This window comes from Phascolarctos cinereus, unplaced genomic scaffold (assembly GCF_003287225.1).
Source record: "Phascolarctos cinereus isolate Bilbo 61053 unplaced genomic scaffold, phaCin_HiC Scaffold_5;HRSCAF=322, whole genome shotgun sequence".
Taxonomy (NCBI): domain Eukaryota; kingdom Metazoa; phylum Chordata; class Mammalia; order Diprotodontia; family Phascolarctidae; genus Phascolarctos; species Phascolarctos cinereus.
This window is the reverse complement of record NW_027555958.1, coordinates 383,204,296-383,213,396: the sequence shown is the minus strand read 5'-3', so window position 1 is coordinate 383,213,396 and position 9,101 is coordinate 383,204,296. Positions and strand designations below refer to the sequence as shown.

The following is a 9,101-nucleotide window of genomic DNA, read 5'->3' as shown; positions in this document are numbered from 1 at the left end:
AGATAAGAATAGAAAGGTAGAGTGGTGCCAGACAAAGGCAGTGAACTCTACTCAGCAGGGTAATAGGGAGCCCCTGAAGATACCTGAGCAGAAGAGCAGATAACTACAAGGTTTGTGTGTGAGAAAGATTATGGTAACTTTTTGTGGTAGTGAGCAATCTGGGAACACAGTGGGAGCCTATCCTTTGGGAAAAGCTGAGCAAGTTGTTATATATGAATGTAACAGTATTATTACACCATATGTAACCATAAATATGTAGGATTCAAAGTTACATAGTCAACCATGTACAAAGTGATACAGAATAAAGTAAGAGGAACCAAGAGTGAACTGTTATTCACAAAATGAAAACAATAATGTAAAGGAAAACATTAAAAGATAACAGATTTTCTATCAATACAATGGCCTGCCTTTACTATAACCAATCAATCAATAAACATTTATTAAGTGCTTACTGTGAGCCAGGCATTGTGCTTAAAGGTGCAACATTGTTCTGGACCACAGATGTGGAATGAGACTAATAGAAGCTGTCAGACATTCTGTATGTGCTATATACCGCTTGTTTGTAAACAGTTATTTTCTTATTTTTGAGGTCTTTTCTTGAGCTAACCTGCCAAGCATTCAAACTCAACTACAGAGAGCAAAACCCCAATGGGCTGACCACGTTGTTCACGTGCCAAATGTACGTTTGCCTAAAAGACTATTTTATGGAGAACTCGCACAAGTCAGGCATTCACATGATGGTCAGAAGAAGCAATACAAGGACACCTTCAAGATCCTTCTGAAGAACTTTGGAATCCACTGTGAGACATGGGAGACACTGGCAAAGGACCACCCAGGATGGTGTGCCCAAATCAAAGAAGGGTCTGTCCTCTTTAAGTAAAGTATAATTTCAGTAGATCAAAAGAAATGTGAGATGAGCAAATTTAGAGACATCTCTACTCCAAACGTTCCTATGGACTGTTTGTGCCTGACCTGTGGCAGAGCATTCCAAGCTCCTATTGTTCTGATCGGTCATGGTCGGACACAATGTACCTTGATTCCAGCATACTTGACGTCATTTTGGTCCTCTTTGAGAACTAAGGACAACCACCAAGCAGTCTTCCCCCATTAGATTGTAAGTTCTTTGAGGACAAGGATTATCTTTCTTTTTTATATTTAGATCCCTGGTACTTAGCATGATGTCTGGCACATAATAGCTGCTGAACAAATGTTTATTGGCTGACTTCCTGCTTAACTGATTTTTTTTAGAGGCAATAAGATCTGTTGCATATCAGCTTCTATAAAGCTAAGCCACTCCCTAATGGACATTCTTATAAGGACAATCAAGGCAAGAAATGCAAACGAAGTCATAATAAATAATATTAACCTATGCTATGACCCTATTATGTATAATATACTCCAGCTGCTCTTGCCTTCACTATATCCATCAATCAATCAGTAAGCATTTATCAAATTTTTACTCTCTGCCAGGCACCAGGCTAAACACTGGGGATTAAAAGACAAAAGTGAAATAGCCTCTGCCCTCGGGGAATTTACATTCTAATGGGGAAGACAATGTGAACATATAAAAGTATATTCAGAATAAAAGCAAAATGAATACACTGTAATTTTTTGGTGGAGAAGGCACTATTAGTTGGGGGACTGAAAGCTTCATATAAAAAGTGGGTGAGCTGAACCTCGAAGGAAATCAGGGATTCTAGCAGGTGGAAGCCAGGAGGAAGTCCATTCCAGGCATGGTAAACAGAGGAAATGCACTCCTGTGCTTCTGTGTCTTCTGGAGTATGTGCATGAAACAGCAAGTAAGACAATAGGGCTAGATTGTAGAGTATGTGAGAGGGGAGTGATATCTAAGAAAAACAAAAAGGTAAGAAGGGGCCACGAGGTGAAGAACTTTAAATATGAAATGGAGGAGTTAGTATTTGATACTCATGGTAATAGGGGACCATTGCAGGCAATTGAGAAGGAGAAGGTGGTTCTGACACGGTCAGATCTGTGATTTAAGAAAATCACTTTGATAGCGGAATGGAAGATGTGCTGGAGTGAGAAGACAGTTGAGGGAGGGTGACCAATTTGAAGGTGACTGCAATAGCCCAGACTAGTGAGGGTATGAAGACCTGAACTAAGGTCCAGTGTTAGTGGAGAGAGGGCCACACATGGGAGAGATGTTGTGGAGGAAAAAAATGATAAGATTTGGAAACTGATTAGATATGTGGGGTAAGGGAGAATGAAAAGTCAAAGATAACCACTTTTAACAAGAAAATTCAACTTTCTAGAAACTTCCATTCCCAAACATTCTATTAATTGAGGTTCTAATATATTTTGGAAAATGTCCATGTGATTGATATAGAGAAGATTTCATGTGCATTTCATATCTACTTTGTGCTTATAAGTCTCTTTTGAAGTTATACATACTCACTACTTTGTGGTAATAATGGTAATTCTGTTGATCAGCTGTTGTTGCCAAGCCCATTGACTCAAAGGGAGTCACATGGTACTTCTTACACCCAGCCCTCTTCTCAATTTACTCTGCATAGTCAGGAGGGACCATTAAGAGGATGAAGTTGATAAATAATAAATAACATATTTACTCAGCATCTGCCATCCCAAAGGATTCTAAAGTGATTTACAAACTGATATATAAATATGCCTTAGGACTGCATTCTCTGCCTCTAAAATAGAGCTGGTCCCACAGTGGAAAGTGACAACCCTTTAATGGTGTACAATCTAAATGGACAGGAAGCTAAGCCCACCCTATTTAGTTAAATTCTGCTAGAGAAATAGAAATGACAGAAAATAACACTAGAGATAGTATTTGGCCATGATGTTTAGGAAAAGTGGCACGGGACTTTAAAATTTCAGAGGTAATTCTCTATCCACACCAGAAAGATTGTTGAAAGATGGCTGCATTGACTACCGTAGTGGCGGTGGCTACTGCAGAGGCCAGATCTCAGACCTTGGCCACGGCACTTCCAACAGCGGGACCATCGCAGAATGACAGCTATTCAGGTACTCAAGATGGAGTTCGACCTTTTCAGTTACGTAACTGGAAGCAGAAAACTGATCAGGCCAAGCAAACTGAATTCATACGTACAGCAGAAAAAGATAAAAATGGTCATCTCTACAACAAAAAAAATGACTTCCGAATAGATTTTATCCTGTTGGAAGAACTTGAACATAAACTAGTTAACAGCAGGAAAACAGAAAGAACTAAAATCCAACACCTGACAAAAATACATAACAATGTAAAGAGGCTTCAACAGCAGTTAAAAGATGTAAAATCTACACCAGAATTTGTTGAAAAACTGAGAGAAATGATGGAAGAAGTTGAAAATGCAATCAATACTTTTAAAGAAGAGCAGAGACTGATATACGAAGAACTTATTAAAGAAGAGAAAATAACTACTAATGAACTAAATGCTTTACAGAGAAAAACAGAGATCTGGACATTGAGTAATTCAGGAACAGAGAGACCTTTCAAAGTACCATCAAGCAGAGTTCCCTTGGATATAGTGATGCCAAATAATCTTCCTGAAGAAGAAGTAGAATTTGAAAAGTTCCTTCAGCAAGCAGGAGGACGACAAGGGGGATGGGATGATTATGATCATCAGTATTTTCTAAAAGTGAGAAATAAGCATAAAGGGAAGCCCAGCTATGTGAAAGAAGTTCTAGAGTACCTACCTGGAAGGACAGAAGAGGAGGTTCAGCTACATGAGAAATGGTATCAAAAATTTCTATCTTTAGAAGAAAGAAAAAAAGAGTCTATTCAGAAATGGAAAACAAAGAAGCAGCAAGAAAAAAAAAGAATTGTTGATGTTGAAAGAAAAGTCAGAGGAAGTACTTATGACTAATGATCTTCAACAAGAAGATTCCTCAAAACAAAAAGAGGAGCAGAGAAAGAAACAGAAATTGGCAACTGAAGCCTGGAAAAAGCAGAAAATGATGGAATTATCTATGAAACAAGCATTTCAATTAAAAGAAGAAGAGGAAAAAGAGAGAAAACAACAGAGAACATCAGGGCCAATTTTACCTAAAATTACTGCTAGAAAAATATACTCAACAGAAGAAAGAACAGGAAGAATTGTTGAAACCTGAAAAGGAGATGAAAGAGAAGACTGAAAGGGAAGAAGAAAAATGGCTACAAATGAAATAATTAAGTTTAAAGAGAGAGATCTACATAAACTTGAATTAAAAATTCTGGAGAGACAAGCAAAGAAAAAGAAAATGATAGAAAAAGAAAGAAGATGGGCAAAATTAAGAAAAAAGTTTGAAGTTAATGTTAGTCGGGATCCATCCAGGTTGTACAAACTTACCAAAGGATGGTAAGAACATACAAAAGAGAAAGGTTTCTTCTACATATACCACATAGGGCTATTCCCACCTGGAGACAAGGATTATAGAAGAGAATTTAACAAATAAAAATTGCCATCCAATTAATGTGAAAAAAATAAAATAAAATAAAATAAAATAAAATTTCCGAGGTAGAGAGATCTCAGATTGAAGGGAAAGAACGCTTATAATTCTTTTTCATCTGTTCCTCCATGCCTCTCTCGCCCCACTTCCCCAAATCTTATCAGTTTGACAAGTATCCATCTCTACCCATTAGAGTCTCAGGATTGCTTGCTTGGAGGTAGTCAAGCAGAGACTGGTACTTTTAAATTCTATTATTCTGAAATGACCAGAAAAGGTGGGTCCATATAAACTGAGTAAGAAGGACTATCCATATTTGGGCTATATTTTAGTTTATATGGAGTTTCCCAGAAAAGTTGTAGGTGTCTTCTAGGTAACCATTGTTGGACTTGCCCAATGGAAACTACTAGGTCTCCACTGGCAGAGGAAGAGAAGGCAAAGTAAAACTTTTTCTGTCCAATAGGATTCTACCAATTTGAGAATATGCCTCTGAAGGGATTTCCAAGGCCCCAGCCACTTTTCAGCAGCTTTTAGGAAAGATTACTAAGGACACGAACTATTGGAAATGTTGGTTTTATCAGTATGACATCCTGTTTAACTCTTTGGAAGCTCTTAAGGAGAGAAGACATAGGCATTAAATTGGCTAGAAGCTTCTGGTTTACAGCAGTAAACCGACTCATGACAATTTTGTAGAGCCTCTTTGAATTATGTTGGTCACATCATCTCTCAGCAGAGAGTGATTACTGACCCTGAGAAGATAGATGGGCTCTTTAGCTCCCAAAGCTGAAGAATTTTTGTGAGCTGAAGAAGTTTCTGGAGTTTAATTACTGTTATTAGATAGTTCAAACGACTGGGCCATCATTACTAAGCCTCTAGATGAACTCACCCATTAACACAGGGCTTGGAGAAGCCATCACTAGAAGGACAGAAAACAGCACTCTGGTTTGGACTCCCTGGAACTTTTTAGAGATTGCTGGGGTAATAATGGAGTCAGGCCTTTAAAAGGACCCTACGTACACATCAGTGCCGACTTTTGTAAATCCAAACAAGCCTCTTTTGTTACACATCAATATTAAGTAGCCTATATAACTTGGTAATCATTTTGTAGAAGACTGAAGGGTAATGACCACAAGAAACTTATTGAATTTAGAGGAAGCCTGGCTCAGTGGAAAGAGTACTAGAATTGGAGTTGGAGGGCCTGTCTTCAAAGTCCAGATCTACCATTTACTTGCTTGTAACCTTCAGTAAGTCAGTGAGTACTAGATGCAGTATTAGCAGACCTGGGTCCCAGTTCTCACTCTGCTATTGATTAGTTGTATTACCATAAGCAAGTCACTTCCTCTCTGGGCCTCAGTTTTAGAAAAGGAGGAAACTAGAGAAACTTTAGGGTCCTTTTCCCAGCTCTAATATAAATCAGATTCTGTGAACCTCTACTGAAAATAATTCAGACAAGATCTAAAATAAACATATTAGCTCTGTAGGTCTAGAGACCTATGCTTGGAAACTGTCAACCCAGAGGTAACACGATCCAGTAGAGCCAGCACTAGATACACGTCAAGAGACCTGGGCTCAAAGAATCTCAGAGTGGGAAGCGACCTTCAAGTCCAACTCATCTAAACCATACCCAGACAAGAATCCTTTCTAGAACATGCATGCCAAGTAGTTATCCACCCTTTATTCGAAGACCACCACCCATTAATGAAGGAAGCCAGAGGCTCCCAAGGCCCCCAATTCCAATTACATCAGAGCTTTTAGGTAGTTCTTCCTGCTATTACTCCTAAATTCGCTTTTTGCAACACTCATTATTCCTAGCTCTATTCTCCGTGGTCTGGTAAAATGGTATAATCACTTTCTGACGGATTTTCATAGAGTCAAGTTCACTGCTAAGTATTGTGGTCACAAAGAAAATCAAAAAAGCAAGTGCCTGGACTTGGACATATTAGGAGACCAGTGAGGCTACTTACTGGCTGTGTGACCTTTGACAAATCACTTTACCTCTCTAATGCTCATCTATAAAATGGAAATAACACCGTTTATACAACAATAGGGATGTTGTAGCCCTAGAGGAAGCACTTTGCCAAGCCTTAGAATGTCACCTACATGTTAGCCTACATTCTTATTGACTACTACAATTCTGAAAATGAGAAGCTTGAGCCTTTCTTGAGGAACATATTTAGAGACAGGGAAGGGGCTCTTGTACATAACCCTGCAACAGGGAAGAAGATCTGACATTCCTTCCCCTCCCCAGGAAGAGAGCTCATGACCTTCAGTGAATGCCAAAATCGTATCAGCTGCCCTGCCTTTTCTCCACACAAATCGATTCTGAAGACAGCTTCAAGGCAAAGCAGAAAAGGAAAACCTTCTGACTTCTCCTATTTCTCTGGTGCTATTTCAAATAAAGTGCCCGGCTACACCAGGCTGCCAAAGACCCCATCCAGATATTCTAGGGGGGCTTCTTTCTTAAATGCTTTTTTAATGCCCTGTACTTATTGCTACAGAAACATCCAAGAGTCAGGTCTCTTTGCATAAATCACTGGGAACTTTAAAGGAGACCCTTCCTGCCCTGCGGATTTAGCAAATACCAAGTGAGGGAAAACCATGACATCACCACCCTTGTATTTCCCAGCAATTATTTTGAGGATTATGCTTTTGTGGTGGTAGATTAAAGAGTGTCAGCCTCAATATTTCAACATCTCCTAAAGAAAACGATCAGGGGACCAAGTCACTGACTCTTCAGCATCCTATCTGCTGAGTCAAACTCATTTATGTCACTGGGCACTAAGTCCTTCGTCTCTTGGGGTGAGGGTAGGGAAGGAGCAGAATACAATAGAAAATTCTTTTATTGTTTTAAAAACCATTGAACTTTCCAATAATTGTATGAATGCTTAAGAGGCAATAAGGGTAAACCAGAAAATTCTTAGCATATGTAAAATGGATCTTGTTAGGAGCCGCTTTTAACCCTTAAGATGTGCTCATGTGTTTCTCATTAGACCAATCCATTGCCTACATGGCCAAGATAGTACAATAGCTGATCTGGTGGACCTTCTTACTCTCCTGAAAGCATTATAACTTTAGCCAATGATTATGGTCCACTATCATGCTATACCTTGGAAATATCAACATTAGCTGTCACATAACTCTATAGTTTGCATTTTGTGCCTTCAAACATTTTCTGAAGACATGCGTCACGGGTATGATCAGATGAAACATCAACAGTTTCATTGCCAAAAGAATGGTGCATTTCCCAGGGTGTCAAAAGAGAGAGGAAGGTTTGATCCTGCCCCTCTTGGCTCTGATAGGACTCAGTCATCCCTTAGTGGATGTATTTATGAAGATAACTAAGGCTAGAAAGGCAAATTGAGTTGCTGAAGAATTCCTGTCAGGAAGTTTTATTTCTCAACTGTGGCAGTTGCTTGGCTGGCTGCTATCCAACTTTTCCATCTAGGAGTGTAACCTGGAACATTTGTAGGTCCAGCCCCAAATGTATTTTATAACTCCACGTATCAATTACATATGTTTTCCATGCCACAGCATAACTGAGGTGGTAGAACCAGTAAAGTTGCACTGAAATACAGATCTGCTTAGGGGCACAGATTGGCATGGGGAATTTCCATCAGTCTGACTTCCTGCACCCTCAGGAACTGCAACCTAGAAGACCATATGGAGAGATCTCTCTTGCCTCTCACTGTATTACCCAATCCCCCTACTCCTATCATCCCAACTCTAGGAAGAAATTAAAGTCACTACAGATGGCAAAAGGACTCTCCTCTCTATAGCTGTTGGCATTTCTCTCACTTAGACAAGATACGCATGTGGCTCCTGTATTAGTTTCCCTTTCTCAGACTTCTGACTTAACTGTGGACATTTCATAAAAAGTCAGAGCCAGGAGGGACTTTGGCAATCACAAGTCCAAGCCCTCTCACTTTACACATGAGGAAACAGAGACCCAGAAAAATGAAATGTCTTGTCCAAATAGCTACTTGATGGTAGACTTGATAATTAAATAGCAGTGTTCTCCTGCTTTGATTGTGTCTATAAGATCTGACCAGTGCCCAGCTCTAGCTGTTAGGATGCACAAGTATACATAGTCCAGAGGGATACCATCAATCCACCCATGCTGTTGGTGTTGTTCAGTCCTTTCAATCATGTCTGACACTTTGGCACCCCATTTGGGATTTTCTTGGCAAAGATACTAGAGTGGTTTGGCATTTTCTTCTCTAGCTCATTTTATAGATGAGGAAACTGAGGCAAACAGGGTTAAATGATTCATCCAGGGTCACACAACTAGTAAGAGCCTGAGGCCAGATTTGAACTCAGTAAGATGAGTCTCAGCTCAGCATTCTATCCACTGTGCCACCTAGCTGCCTTCAAACTGCTCATTCTTCCCATCTAATATGTGGATCCTGTGTACTGGACTTGGATTTAGAAGGTGTTGGGTTCAAATACTACTTTGGACATTCACTTTCTAGGTGATTCTAGGCAAGCCACTTCCCTGTTAGTTCCTCATCTACAATAAGAGGGAGTTGGATTGGATGGCTTCTAACGTCCTTCCAGCTTTAAAACTATGATCCCATGATCTATAACTATACACCCCAGTTCCTGAATCTGTCAGCATGAGTCAGCAAAGACAAACTCATTATTTTTGGTGTCTGACATTGTCTGAGCTGATGAATAACTACTGCTTTGCCTTTGCT

At 39.6% G+C, this 9,101-nt stretch overlaps 1 pseudogene; it reads left to right on the top strand.

The window, feature by feature from the left end:
• Positions 1-2,897: 2,897 nt before the first annotated feature.
• LOC110219644 (coiled-coil domain-containing protein 112 pseudogene) lies at positions 2,898-4,397 on the top strand (annotated as a pseudogene).
• Positions 4,398-9,101: the final 4,704 nt, after the last annotated feature.